General features: G+C 39.9%; 1 protein-coding gene across 2 annotated transcripts in view; it reads right to left on the minus strand.

Annotated features, from left to right (window-relative positions):
• ACVR1 (activin A receptor type 1) overlaps nucleotides 1-15,597 on the minus strand; it is a 131,148-nt gene that overhangs the window by 62,151 nt on the left and 53,400 nt on the right. The window contains exon 2 of one of the 2 annotated variants that reach the window (XM_070357307.1): nucleotides 11,370-11,545. The exons of the other annotated variant lie outside the window; for it this stretch is intronic. The gene's annotated coding sequence lies outside the window, so the exon portion shown is untranslated. The remainder of the gene's footprint in view (nucleotides 1-11,369; nucleotides 11,546-15,597) is intronic. 2 annotated transcript variants of the gene reach the window in all.

Genomic DNA, 15,597 nt, shown 5'->3' on the forward strand with positions numbered 1-15,597 from the left:
TCAAACTCAAAGCCCACCTAACCAGAGTTCAGGTCCTAATCAACCAACATACTCAACCCTCACTAAACCAGCCATTGTTTAGCAATCTGTTTTTGTCATCCTTAACATTTTATCCAAGCTTCAACACACTGTGCACTTTATCTTGATTTTCCTCTTGGAAAACAATCTTTACTCATGGTTATTTGGGTCACCTTTCAAGCATGCCCTCTTTCCACTTCTCTAATCTCAGAATTAATTTCATATACTCTAATTATCTCCCCTACCCCAAAAAAAAAAAAAAAGAACTTGATGTGAAAGGAAAAATAAGCCATGTTGCTGGTATACAAGTAGTTTCTACCTCCCACCTACCATCCTCATTCTTCAATTCTCTTGCAACTCACACGGTAAAATAAAAACCGGAATTAGTGTAAGTCAGGCACATTTGGGGGCAAAGTTAGACTCAGTAAGATAAATTCCAGACACAAAACTTTGAGGGAAGGTATACTTACAACCACCACCTCCAAGTGAGACAAAACTCAGCCATTATGTGACAATAGTGATGTCCCTTCTCTGCTCAGCAAGCAGAGAGAGAACCCAAGGGCAGCTTGCTCCACACTACCTGGGCCTTTGGAAAGGGTGGGGAGAGAGGGGCTGTCAGTTATAGATGCAAAGAAAGGCTAAACCAAAGCCATCATACCATATAAGTTAAGTCAGGGTCTTTTCTCCAGTTCACAAATGACCTGGTAAATATTTTTAACACCACACTCTGTCTGAACTGGCAATGCGCAAGTTGCCAGTACTTGGTTTTATATAGACTTCACTGCTGCGGGAGGGTTTCTGGTGGGGTGTTACTTTCAGAATATTAGCATGTAATTTGATCTTTCAAGATAGATGAATACAAATAGCTTCTTGGACAAGTACTACAGAACTGAAACCCAGCCCCTGGATCAGTTCATCTTGTGGTCAGAGGAAATAATTACAGATGATTTCAGGAAAGAAAGCACTTTGACTGAAAGAGTTACACTCCAAACATTCCAGCTGTGACAGATGGACCCAAGACATGGTTTGGAATGGACAGGAAAAGACTAATATTAAAAAAAAAAAAAAGGGTGAGGGGTGGGGAAATGAGGCTTAATTGAATGAAAATAAATGAGCAGTTTAAGTTAAGCTACCATGTAGAACTGAAGAATCCCCAGTAGGTTTATTTTAATTGTATACAGGACGGAACTGACTTTGTTACACCCCTACCAGATACACAGATAATAACTAAGCTAAGCTTCCGATACCAATGTTTTGATCACCCACCACATACCTTCCTGGTATCTCAAGACCTGGTTTTATTTCAATGCGCCTGACTACATGGAAACTCTCCTTCATTTTCTACTTCATTCCCTCTGTATCAAATAGCCACGGCTCTCCTGCTTTGTTTCAACTGAAAGCACCCATCATCTCCCAGCTGTTTTGTTTTATTCTCTTAGGCAGCTCAGGGCTTCTCTCTCTCCAGTTTACAAACTGGGAGTTTTTTGGTTTTGTTTTTTTAACCTACTGGTAGACAGGAACCTGTTATTCGCCCCCTCCCACCCACACCCCTCCTCTTAGATGAGGCACTGTGACGTCCAGCTAACATCTTATCTCCTCCCCAAGCCCTCAGTTAGATGCCCTCTCAGCACCTGCCACATTTCTAACTGCCTGCAGTCTCCCCTTTAGCCTTAAAGTCAGATCTTCCTATCCCTCCAGGCATCTGACAAATGGTGGCTTGGGCACTGCCATCTGACACAATTGTCCCAGTTCTAAGGCCAATAGGACTAACCTGTAATAATTTGAAGGGTGGGGAGAAATTAAGATGTCAGCACCAGGGAGGTATATCTCTTTTTGTTTTTCAAATGGGAAGCACTAGAGCATACTTCTGTGGAGATCCAGCCTGACCAGAGCTCTTCTCATCCACACTCCCCTACACACTCCAGTCCATTCCTCCTTCACACCTCCCCACCCTCACCCCCTTTGGTGTGCTGCCAGCTTCTTCACGGCATTTAGCGCTGTGTGCAATTTGTCATTTATGTACTAGATTATTAGTTTTTATTATGACTCTCCCTCTCCCACTCCTTATTCCACACACCAAAATGCAAGCAGCGTGAGAGTAAGAACTCTATCTGGTGCATGGCTATACATCCCTGTGCCTGGCACATACCAGGCACGCAATATGAATTAAAGCACATTAATTTTAACTTCTTAGTCAATGCTACACTTTGGGTTGGTTGAGGAAAGTGAGGTTTACGGGGTTTTTTTTTTTTTTTTTTTTTACAGCCTGGCAAGGAAGTGACTGGGGGAGGAGGCTGCCCCTCATCCTCTTTGGAATATAGCTCCAACCAGGTATTGGAGATAAATTAAAAGATATCATTTGTAACCTGGATTTCAGTTTTCAAGGGTGTCATCCAAGAGCAGCAGCCAAAGAAAAAGATGGCTGGCAGACTCCGGGTATACCAGACGACTCCCTGGTGGACACTAGCCCATTTGGCCAGGACTGCCTGGCTCTCTGGTTGCAGACACCAGCTGATCTGCCCAGAGCCATCCCAAGTGACCTCGGAGACAGCTTCTGGAGCTTGAAAATACATCTCCTACAAGTCAGAAATTGACATATTTCACCCACCCCCCTCCCCACCCCACCCCACCCCCGTCTTCTAACAGTTATTGACACTATTTGGAAAGCCATGCTTCCATGCCTATTAATAACCTTCAGAAAGAACCCTTAGGAAGTGTCAAGAGAAAAATAGATCTGGCTGATGGAAGCCAAAGACTCAATCAGAGGTTACAATTAGCAATTAATACATTTAAAGAAAAAGAAAGTTGTAACATCTTCTGTATCATATGTTATCTGTTCAGGAGGCTTGAAACAAAATACTGAGCCAATGAATTCAACAAATGCTGAGTCAAGAACACCAGTCTTTACAGAAAGAAACTCTTTTAAAGGCCCCTTATCTGTTTAAATAGAGCAGCTACTAACTTTATCCTCGCATCAACAATTCCAGAGAATTTAGCCTGACTGATATCATTAAACCTTTATAGTTATTTATATCTTTATAAAGTTTCTTCAGGTGACACTTTAAATAGTAACCAAATCAATCTATTCTAAAATAATGGAACAACTAATTAACATTAATCTTTAAAAAGACTTTCCTTAGTGGTCTATTCTCTTCTCCCCTCCCCCAGCGAGAATGTGATTAATGGAATTCTCTCACAACTTAGCTTGAAATATGCTTTTGCCAGTCGAGCAGCTAAAGCAGAATCAGATAATTGTGGTATGACTCAACAAATGCACAGCTGTTCATTTAAATATATCCATCAAAAGTATAAATATGATCATGAGAAAGAAAATGAGCCGTGTACACAGGGTCAGTGTACAAGATGAACAAGTTAGCAGCGAAGTAACCATAACAGAAAACAAGGAGGAGGAGAAACGAGACAGGGAGAGGCTCTGGGGCCACGTGGAAAGAGACTAGGAAACCAGCATAACCAAAAGCCACCCACACAACCCCAAACACTCAATGGACCTAAATCAGAAATTAATGGCAAGTAAAAATAAACGCACTCAACTAAGTGAGAAGAAATAAAATCCAGGAAATAGAGGATGCCCCCAAGTACACAGAGGTAGGAAGTTTATAGGGTAAAAATGATGAATCGAACCTATTATGAAAAACAAAGACCCTGAGGCAGAGAAAAGCAGGAAGAACAGGGTACTCACCTCAGTCCTCTCCCCACAACTTTCAAAGACACACATTAGGAAATCCAGAAAATGGAGGAATCCCTCCAACAGTCAGTCCCAAAGCAAACAACTGAAGACCACCACCCCGTGGCAGGCAACCCCTCTGGGATGTTCTACACATGAGTGTTACCTGAATACGAGGAAAAGGAAAACAAGAAAGAGAGAGCATGTGAAGAGGAGCGGGAGGAGCACTGATCAAGAGCAAAGGGCCAAAGACAGCCATAAAAGCCCCGCTCCTTCCTTCTTCCTCAGGGATGGACAGAAAGGCCCAGTGAGAACTTGAGAAGCAGAAAGACCTCTCAAGTACTCTTGGTTATCTCTCCTCTTTCAGTGTGTCATTCAAAATATTAACACATAGAACATCTAATCCATGATGACCATTTCCAAGCTCCCCGAACCATCAAAACTCTAGATCTTGCCAAAATGTAACCCCCCTGGTGCTGGTGGGCCCTGACCGCATGCCTGGCCTCGCCGTTCAGTCACCCTCGTGCATGAAGAACCACTCACATCTCCACTGTGACAAGCAAACCTCCCTTACATTGTTATAAGCCAAACTATTTTAGCAACCACCACCTCCCTCAGTCCCAAGTCCTCTTACAAATCTACCCCCTTCTCCCCTTGCAGAAAACTTCCTACAAAGAGCACTCTACAGAGCTCCCAGCACCTCCTCGCTGTCTCCACTCAGTCCATTACCAAACGCCTCCGGGTAAGGTTCTAACTCTGTACACTTCACCTTATCCTTCAGATTAACAAGGCAGCTTCCCAGCTTCCTCGAAACTCAGACTTGGAAACCTCACTCCGCAAGATTTTTCTTTGATTGACCTGAGATGAGGCCAAGGAATCCCCCAGACCCACAGCAGTTCGGGTGATGCTGAGAATGCTGAGGGTGGCATCTCTGGTCCACCGGGCAGCATGGCAGGGCTGATGACCTCCTTCTCCCCCTGGGTTCTTCCCTAGTTGGGATTAGGAGGCTCCATCTCTCTGCTATCTTTACGTTTCTGGTTTGGACCTGCTCAGTTTCCTTGGATGTTAGCTTCTTCTTCTGCCTCTCTCCTCTTAGATGCCGGCTTCCCTTGAGGCATCACATCTCTTGGGCTTCCCTTCTCCTCATTCAAGATGCTACCCAGCTTCACCACCACTGAGCCAGCCCAAACCACCAGCTGAGGATGCTTTCTTTACTCATATTTCCCTTCCCTGACTATTCCTTCCTTATCACCTTCTTTTTCTATCATATGTCCTCGTCTTTTCACTGTATTTAAAATTAAAGAAAAAATTTTTATAACAGGCATTTCAAGTTACATAAAGAAAAAGGATAATAAACCCTATTTTGACCTCCCAGTTCCAAAAACAAACAATCTCATTTTCCGTGTTCTGCCCATTTTATTCCTGATGTATTTTAACAAGAATCCCAGAAGTCACATCATTTCACCCACAAATTCTCTAACAGATAAGGACTTTCTCTAAACATGACTATAAAACCAACATTTCACCCAACAGGATTAAGTCTTTCTCCTCCAAACATCATCTAAAAGCTAATCAGTGTTTAAATTTGCCCAATTTTCAACAATTATAAACATCCCCTATTCCTCCCCCTGAAAACTGGGAAGAGAATGGGGATAGCACATCAAAAAGGAACTGTTTCTATCGCCTTTCAGTTCTCATCACTAGTGATACAGTGTTAGGATTGGGGCAGTGTTGACAATATGTGTGCATCCTGTGGAAGGCAGCAAATGTGTAACTATAGCCAATTCAAATGCTATTGTTCCAGGCTGTTCCGGACAACCTAAATTTTCTGGGTGGAACAAAGGAGTTAGAGATATAATACTGAAAAGGTTAAATAAGAACCATATAAACTGAATTTGAATTGGAAGCATCAGCATGAACTCATTGACTATTTTATTTATATAGATATATATATAATAAATATACACAGTATATAATAAATATACATGGTTATCCTCTGCCCATTAAACCAACCTACCCAGCATCAGTGAGCATTCTGGATGCCCAGACTGTGGACCTAAATTACCGTTTTCTACCAAAAGAAAAAGAACAAGTTGAATTCAACAAACACAATGCCATCACCCAGCCAGTGGGAAATTAGAGGTCAAATGGCTGGGTTCTCAACATATAAGCTATAAGGAAAGCAAAGGGCTGGAGGGGTAACCTAAGGTTTAGAAAGAAAGTGAAGTCACTCAGTTGTGTCCGACTCTTTGCGACCCCGTGGACAGTAGCCTGCACCAGGATCCTCGGTCCATGGGATTTTCTAGGCAAGAGTACTGGAGTGGGTTGCCATTTAGGAAACTTCAAAAACATAAAAAGAAATGCAAGGCTAAACTGCAGTAGCTAGATATGCACAGGCAGGTGATGAAACCACACAGAAAGGCAATGAAGCAATTACTATAGAAGTCAGGAAGCTGGTTGCCTCTGGAGAGAGAGAGTGACACGTGGGGGACACGCCAAGGAGCTCTAGGGGGCTGCTAATATTCTGTCTCTTGATCTGCATGGTGGTCACAAAACATATTCACCTTACAAAAATTAACTAAGCTATGTATACTTTGTGTGATATCTGTATCTGTGTTTTACTTCATATAATAAAAAGATAAATAGGAGAAACAAAAGAGGAATGTGTATTATTTAAACAAAGGTGCAGACTAACACACACCCACTCTCAGAGGCAGTAACAACACTGAGTATCAAATATATATATATGCAAAAATTTGCCCAGGTTTGTGTTACAAACAAGTTTATACAATAATCTTCTGAAATGTCAACTACTTTCTATCTTCAGTGGGAATATTGTTTTTTCACATTCCAAGTTTATTAATTTTTAATAGAGAAATAGGCTTCACTTACCAAGTCATAATTAGAAATCAAGTATTAAAATAAAAGTAACAACATCTTATAAGTTGGTCCTTCCTCTCTCCTACTTCAATTTTACATATGTTTCATGGGTCAAGGATATACAATGATTATAGAATCCAAATCAGTATTTTCCAAACACTGTGCAACATTAATCACCAAATAAGAAAAATTAACACCATAAAGCTATGGACCTTCTCTCACAAAACTTATTTAGCACAATCCCAATAATCATATTAACAGGTTTTCTTCTTAGGGTGGAGAGAGTGGTGACTAGATATGATTAAAGTCCTTATTTTTTCAAAACCACACACATAGATAAATAGAAAAATTCTATAAAATTAAAATTCTATAGAAGGAAATTTAAAATAAATATGAAAATTCAGTAAAATGGAACTACTTCTACAAAAGAGGGAAAAGAAACATATTAAGCTCCAAGAGTTTAAGAAAAACAGTATGATCCTGCTACATGCATAGGTAGAGAGATCAGTGAAACTAAACAGATATCCCAGAAATAAACCACAATGTATATGGGAATTTATAAGACAAAAGAAATCAAAAGAGAAAATTTGGGACTATTCAGTAAAATTGCAATGACCAGTCAATGTGACAGAGACTGCTTATTTTCCACTAAAATTCCTTCTTCGCTTCTTGGGCACATGCTGACCAGCACAGATTGCATTCCCCACCCTCCCTCACAACTAGATGTGATCACAGGACTAAGTTCTCACCAATGGAATTAGAAGTGACATGTGATCATTTGCCCCGGACTTTCTCCTTCGTCCTTCACTCGGAAGGAACCCAGCTATGGTAGCAACCCAGCTATGACCATACAGATAACTACAGAGCCACAAGACAGACAGAACCTGCCTCCCAGTGACCAGTGGATATGGGTGGTTCTGCAGACTTCCTTTGCTCACACTGGAACTGTTAAGTGAGGACAAAAATCAACTTCTCTGTTCTTTGACCCATGGCATAGTTCAGTTCCTTGGTTACAGCAACTCAGCCTTATCCTAATTAATAGAGCACCTAGAGAAAAACTGAGTTAGATTCATACCTAACATTCCAGGTGGATCAAAGATTTAAGTCTAAAAAAAAGAACATGATACTGCAAGGAACCATGAAATGTCTTTAGCTCTAAGAATGGAAACAGTCTTTTAATTGTGATACAAAATCCTGAAGCCAAAAAAAGGCTGATTATATATTTATCTCTATAAATATTGGGGGCGGGGTGGGGGTGGCTGTGCCACATGACTTGCGGGATCTTAGTTCCCTGACCAGGGATCAAAGCTGGCCCTGGCAGTGTCCAGTCCTAACCACTGGACCACTAATGAATCCCCTCTATAAATATTTTTAAACATCTTTTATTGACTATCTCTTCCACTATAATGTAAGCTCCGTGTAGCAAGAATTGGGATCTATTTTCTTTACTATTGTATAACCTAATGCCTGGAACAAGTGCTTAATGCATAAGAGGGATTCAATAAATACCTGCTAAATAAATTGATTAATTTAAGTATATAAAATCTGGTGGCTCAATGGTAAAGAATCCACCTGCCAATCAGGAGACACAGGTTCAATCCCTGGTTGGGAAAAATCCCCTGGAGAAAGAAATGACAACCCACTCCAGTATTCTTGTGTCTCCTGCATTGGCAGCTGGATTCTTTACCACTGCACCACCTGGGAAGCCCCACTCCAATATTCTTGTCTGGGAAATCCCACGGACAGAGGAGCCTGGCAGGCTAAAGTCCACGGGGTCACAAAAAGTCAGACATAGCGAATAAAAAACAACAACAACAACAACAACAAAACACAGCAAAATAATTATTTTTATACAAATGACCAAATATAAATATCACAAGGATGGGGTGCTAATTTGTTCATGTATAGGAGCTCCTGTGAACTGATAATAAAATAGGAGCTCCTGTGAATTGATAATAAAAAGATCAATAACCCAATAGAAAACAGACAAAGGAATTAACACAGAGGGAACAGAACAGGAAATACAAAGGGTCTTTAAACTTATGAAAATATGCTTGGTGTCAATCAAAATAAGAAAAAATGCAAATTAAAGCTCCATTAAAATGTCATTTTTCACCTATTGATTTGGTGAAGAAGAAAACCTATCAGTTTGACAATTGTACTGTGATTGGCATGGGTATGAGGAAGCAGGGTTCTCATCCACTGCTGGTGGAATCTAAAACTTTGCAAGCTCTATGAACTTGCAATTTGGCAATAAATTTCAACCCAAATTAAAATGCACATAATTCTTTGACCCAGCAATTCCACTGTTAGAAATGGATCCTACAGATACGTTCACAAACATGTTTAACATTATATATGTACAAGATTATTCCCTACAGCCTGGTTTATGATAATAAAATAGGAAATGATCTATATAGTCATCAATAAGGTACTGGTTAAGTAAATTACAGCCCACCTCTAAATGGGATGTTAGGCTTCCATTAGGAAAGAATGCAGCATTAATATTAAGAACTTCCAAGAGACGGTATTTCAATGAAAAAAGAATAAAACGGTGTATGTTGTTATCACTTGGGTTAAAAAAAAAGAAAGAAACTGCAATAATCTTTAAATTATATGTTGATATATATACCTGAAATCTCTGAAAGAATACATAAGAATTTGGTAACAACGCTTGTCTCTAGGAAGAATACTGAGACAGAGGGAAGTGAGGACTTATTTTTCACTCTTTTGTACCTTTTAAATCTTATAAACATTGATTATTATATTCCTAAAACTAAGTATTTTATAAAATAATCACAATACAATTATTCATTCCTGGCCCCTGATATCTAAAACCTTTTCTGGTGGTTCTCGCTGTCAACTACACTAGGAAGTTATTGAGCTGAGTAATTTTAACCCTGTCTCATGATTAAGAATCACAGGGCTAGCAATTAACTAACACCATCATTTCCTCCTCCTCCCTCAAATAAATATATATGCAAAATAAAGTCAAGTCTCTTAATTCCATCCCTATTCTTCATTACCTCCTCTTAAAACTCATTCAACCACATGCCACCTTAAATGGGCATGAAAACATCTCAAAATGCTCCAAGGACAGTAGCCAGAACTAACAACTATGCTAACATATTAACACAGCCTAGTGCCAAAGTTCCTTCCAGGCATCCAGGAGATGAAAACTTGACATAACTGACACCTCGGCAACAGCCCCAAGCTGCGCCTCATCTGCCTGGAAGATAAAAACTCACATCCTCAATGACTAAATGTCCAATGTCAACAGTCAAGGCTTTTGTTCCTGCCCTAATGTGAAAGATCCCCCTGCACGACCCACATCCCCCTTTAAATTTATAGGCTAACCCCTCACTTGACGACTGGTTGTTATTATGTTACAGCCATACACAGAACCCTAAGAAGTCATTACTTACATTGAGAGTCTTCCTAAAAGGGAAAATCCTGCTTAAAAGGAAAAATGTCTACAGCATATCAAGTAGAAGGAAAAAGCAAGCTGTAAAACCAAATTGTAGCCACTTCCATCCATTTTTAATTAATATACACAATCTGTGTGCCTATGAAAAGTTTGTATATGAAAAATTGTGTGTTCCAGATTATTAGCTATAGGTAAAAGAAAAAAGAGGGAGGAAATTTTATCTTTATATTGTTTTATACTTTTTGAAATTAAATAAAAATACACTTTCACGTAAAAAAAATACAGTTCCTGAAAATAATATATTAGAATGTTCCTCAAAAAAGAAAACACTTGACAGCTACTAGAGATCTTGCCCCAAAATTCCGAACCTAAGGAGGCTGCAGAAACCTCACGCTTCTGTCTCTGTGTACAAGATGTAAACCATATCCAGGCAAACACAACTTTTAGTTCAGAAGCACACCCACCAACATTGAGCACTTCAGGCCTCTGCTCACAGAAACATCTTACAGACCCTATGTAAGCTGTTTTTTGAGTTACCACCATAGCTTAACAGAGCCTTAACAGCACTTCATCTTGAGAGTGAGACTTCTTTACATGGATTTCAAAGTACTCCAAGAAAGCAAATTATGAAAATATAGCTCTGGGAAAAAGAGGAGTATGGAGACAATTAAAAAAATCAGTGGTGGCCAGGGAGTGGGTGGGTGGAGGGATTAATAAGCAGAGCACAGAGGATTTTTAGGGCAGTAAAACTTTTCTGTAGGAAAATTCTACTTAAAAGGAAAAATGTCTATAATAGGGGAATCTATATTATTATACATTTGTCCAAATCCATAGAATGTACAACAACAACTATGGGCTCTGGGTAATAATATGTGTCCACGCAGGATCCCCTACTGTAATGAACGGACCACTCTCTGGGGGAGACTGAGAGTCTGGGAGAGGTAGGGGTGTATGGAAACGGGAATGTCTATGAGAACTCAATTTTCCCATGAATCTAAAACTGCTCAAAGACATAGTCTACTTAGAAGGAAAGGGGGAAAAGTAGTAGTCCTGTAAGGTGAAAAGAATGGCAGAAGCATTTTATATGTAGGGAAATGGTAGTATCTGAACAACTTGGCAAAGTTGAAAGATAACCAAGCAGCGCCACCAAAAAAAAAAAAAAATGCCTAGCTTCAAGGTAATGCAAGGATAAAGAGCCACTGGGTTTGGTCCTAACTTTCTTATGTTGGGTTCATACAAACTAACAACTGATCATTATGGCTAAGAATTTCCCGTGTCATAAAAGAGAGGAATTGTTAGAACAGCTCTACAGCCGGCCCTGATGAGGCCACTGAGAGCTCCTGGTAAAAGCTTGGCTACCTTAGAGCTGGCTCCCAGGCATCTCCTCCCACGGTCCTTCCAGCAGTGGGCTCTTCCCCAAGGCTCCGTTCACTCACTCCTAGCGGTGGGAGAGGCACTCCTGGAGTCTCCAGGAATAAAGAGAACTCTCCAGTAGCTCTTGCGCTGGCAGCGTGATGCTCACAAGCGGCCCAGTGCTGCAGAGGGAAAGAAAAATTAAGCTATTCAGAAGAGCAGTCTGCAGTTGTGAACGTGCAGGCTAAAGAAATGCACACTGGACAAGCGTTTCAAATGGGACCACCAGCCACAGCTGATTTACCATTGCAGCAAGGATGGAGAAGAGTCCGACACAGACACGTAGTAGGCTGAGGTCATGAGTCCACATGAATCTTAAATATTTTTCTAAATGACACAAAAGCCAGTAGGATCTGAGTTGGTAAACTTCAAAATCAAGTTCCTTTAAAGTCCATACACCACGAACTCTAGCCATTACAAAAACAAACCAACCAACAAAAACAATGGTTTTGCATATATTAATTATTTTATGTACCTGGGAAAAACAAGGTTCAAGCTGTCTACAAGTACAGAATGAAAGTCTCTCTCCAGACCCCTGGCTGCTGTGAGAGATGCCCCATGTACCAGAGTAATCAGTTTCTCTTGCTTCCACCCAGAATAACCTGATTTGGGTCCATTTTCAACCTCCATTTTCGGTGGTAGAGAGATCTAGTTCAAAGACTCCTAAAACAAAGGTGGGGTTGGAAGCACACAGAGGAAGGGAAAGGGGCTCCAGATAACTATCAAAAAAAAAACCAAAAAGCCACCCAAGCTCCCTTTTCCTTTAGGAAGACTTCAAAAACATCAATATTTGCCAAAGGAAGAGGAAATTTTTATTAGAAGCAAACTTTCCCATTCAAAGAACAGTGAAAAACTTATGCCTTTCAGAAAACAGCATTTTTTTTTTTTTTTAATCTCAAGGACCATTTTGCCAAGAACACTTTCAGGTAAATAAATTTAAGCAGAAAACAAATCCAAAATACAGCATTCCTCAATAATTATTTGAAAGTAAAATCACATCAACCTTGGAATTGAAGGGAAATGTTTTACAAATAACTTAAAAAACTTGCCTCACTTCAGTTTAAATTCACAATCCAATTGAAGAGAGAATTGAGAATATAAAAATAAGACGGACAAAAAAATAAGATACTAAAAATAAGACACAAAAAAATATCCCCCCATAGAAAGGTCAACCAGAAACTTGACATTTTCAGCAATCATTTAGTGACGTTAAAGAGTAAAAATCCATTTCTAGAGTGGACATCTTTAAAAACAAACTCCAGTTAAGCAGTATCCACAAACCTTGAGTTTCAGAACAAACTGTTGAAACCTTGGTATTTTCCAAGATCCCAGGCCAAGGAAATTTGGCAGATTCACACCAAGAAGTTACATTCACGTCTGCTGAAGACTAACTGCATTTTAGAAGGTGGCCAGTTCAAATGAGCCAGCTTGTCTCTAGGGCCGGCCATGTCTTCAAGTTATAGGTACTTTTGGGGGAGGAGCTTTAGATAAGCAAAAAAATGTAATAAATACTGGTGCATATTTTTCTGATTCTTTTTAAAACAGTGCTTTTTTAAAATTACAGATGTACTTCTAATTTCCCTGCCAACCTTGCCCTATCACCTTTCCTGAAGGGAATTCCTTCAAGACCCTGTTGAGGCTCTCCTGCCTTGCTTAAGCCTTCCCTAATGATTGACATATTTTCCAGATCTTTCCATTCTAATTCCTCTGTATTTATATTCTACAAGACTCACTCTATATGACCTGGCACTTAATCCTCTGCCTTGAACTGCGTTCATCTCAAAAAATAAATAAATAAATAAATAAAACTAGGCAAGGATCACATATTATTCATTTGAGCTTTCCTTTCCTCATGGTACCTAGCATACAGTTGGTGCTCAAGAGTTACTAGATAAAAATCAAGTCTTCAAATTAAGCATAGTTTAATATTTGCTTTAAAATTATTAGGCTCTCAAATAACCCATAGGTTGAAGTCAAAATTGTGGTGTACTATGTAGAAGAACAAGTCAGTAAAATGAGAGCAACGGTGGAAAGCAAATTCCAAATCCTTAACTCTTCAAATGTTCTCCTCAGGACCCATCTCTGCACCAATACCTTCCATGCCAATAGCAACCGTGACAGATCTTGACAGGTCTTGTTCAAAACCCCAAGAGCGTTTTAAAAAATAAACACAAACAAAAAAGAGGCGTGTGCGCCAATTACAATCAGTGCTATAAAATAAATAGCTATACAGATCTCTTTTGACTTCCGTGATGACATCCTAATAAACCCATTGTTGAAATGCCCTAAGCTGAAAATGCATGCAGCCACCAGACATGGTAGATGAGCCCGGCCTATCTCAAACCTGCTCAGAACCCTTACATCAGCTTACAGTCAGGCAAAGTCACTTCCCACAAAGCTATTTTAGAATGAAATGCTGAATCTCTCATGTACTTTATTGAATACCGTAGGGAAAGTGACAACCAGCATGCCTGTGTGTTGGCTGTTTACCCTGGTGATCACGTGGCTGACTGGAAGCTACCGCTGCCCAGCCTCAGGAGACAGCACTGCATGTCTCACGTCGTTCGTTAGGCCAGGAAAAGATCAAAATTCACAATTCAAAGTACACTTTCCACTGAATGCGTATTACTTTCGCACCATCTTAACACTGCAAAATCGTGAAGTCGAACCATCGTTAAGTCAGACACCATGTGCATATAGCAAAGTGCTACAACCTGTCACAAAACTTTCACTGAATTTTTTCCAAAACCTTGGCCAATTTACTTGTTTAGCTATGGACGTTTAATTATTGGCAACTAATCATGCCTTGTGAAAATCCAACCCACAAAGGTTAGAGGCACACTCCTGTGAAGTGGAGGGTGAGCGCGAGGAAGGGGAAAAGGAGAAATCCAAAAAAACGTTCTAACTCCAACTGCAGGCTTAACATAGTAGTACATTTTTCTTTAATCCAATTTACGAGAACATGCATAGTTTCTTAAAAGTTGTTGTAATATGATGGGACTGAGTAACAAGCAAGCATAAAAGGTACTTAAAATCAGACATGTTCTTGGCAGTCAATACAGCAGCTAAGCAACAGGAGAAAAAAATCAGGGCAAGTTTTCTCAACTTTTTAATTATAACTATATTCTTGGCTTCTAGAAGCTGTGACTTTCAAATACTACAGATCCTTGCCCTTTCAAGACATCATCTCTTGTATAGTGATAGATGTTACTTATTGTGGTGATCATTTTGCAATATACACAAATATTGAATCACTGTAATGTACACCTGAAACAAATATGTCAATTGTATTTCAATTTAAAAAAAGACAAAAGACATCATCCCATACTTTCCCTGTCTATCCACCCAGCCTCACAACCCAAATAAACCATGGTGTATCTTGCTACAGAATTACTGTTAACTGAAATGAAGCAGCATATGACAGCAAGAACATAGACTTAGGAAAGAGTCAAACCCAATTTTCCAACCTACTAAATGTGATCGTACATAAACCACTTAACCCCTGTTTGTTGCAATTTCCTTTGCCATGAAACAAGGTTAATATCTCCTATCTTTAAGAACTGGTGGCACTTCTCTGGTGATCCAGTGGCAATGCAGGGGGCTACGGCTCCATCTTTGCTCAGGGAACCAAGTTCCCATATGTTGTGGGCAATAAGCCCACACACTGCAACTAGAGAGCCCTCGCATCTTAATTACTGAGCCCAAATGCTCTAGAGCTCGTGTTCTGCAATAAGAGATGCCCCAGTGCTGCAACTACAGAAAAGCCCCCACATGCCGCAACTAGAGAAAAGCCTGCATGCTGAAATGAAGACCAAGCAGAGCCCTCAAAAAAAGCTTTAAAAACATTAGTAAAAATGCCAGCTATCATTTAGTTCTAGAGCTGTGCTAACTACACACTTTCATTATCTGATTTAATCCTAAGAACACAAAAATGGAGAGGACGGTCAAAATCTGTGTTAATTACCAGTAAGTTAAAACTGTATCCTGACTATTCCTAAGAATTGAAATGAGTTCTTGTAGTAGTCTTAGCTCCCTTCCCTGTTTACTACTTCTTAAAATAATAGAAGTTCTAAAGGAGCATGGTAGAAAAGCATAAAGTATACCAATCCAAAACAATACACAAATCATCCACGATACTACAAGTGTCCTCTTGTGTGGCTCTAAAATAACATCG

The sequence above is a fragment of the Bos mutus genome, chromosome 2 (assembly GCF_027580195.1).
Source record: "Bos mutus isolate GX-2022 chromosome 2, NWIPB_WYAK_1.1, whole genome shotgun sequence".
Lineage (NCBI taxonomy): Eukaryota > Metazoa > Chordata > Mammalia > Artiodactyla > Bovidae > Bos > Bos mutus.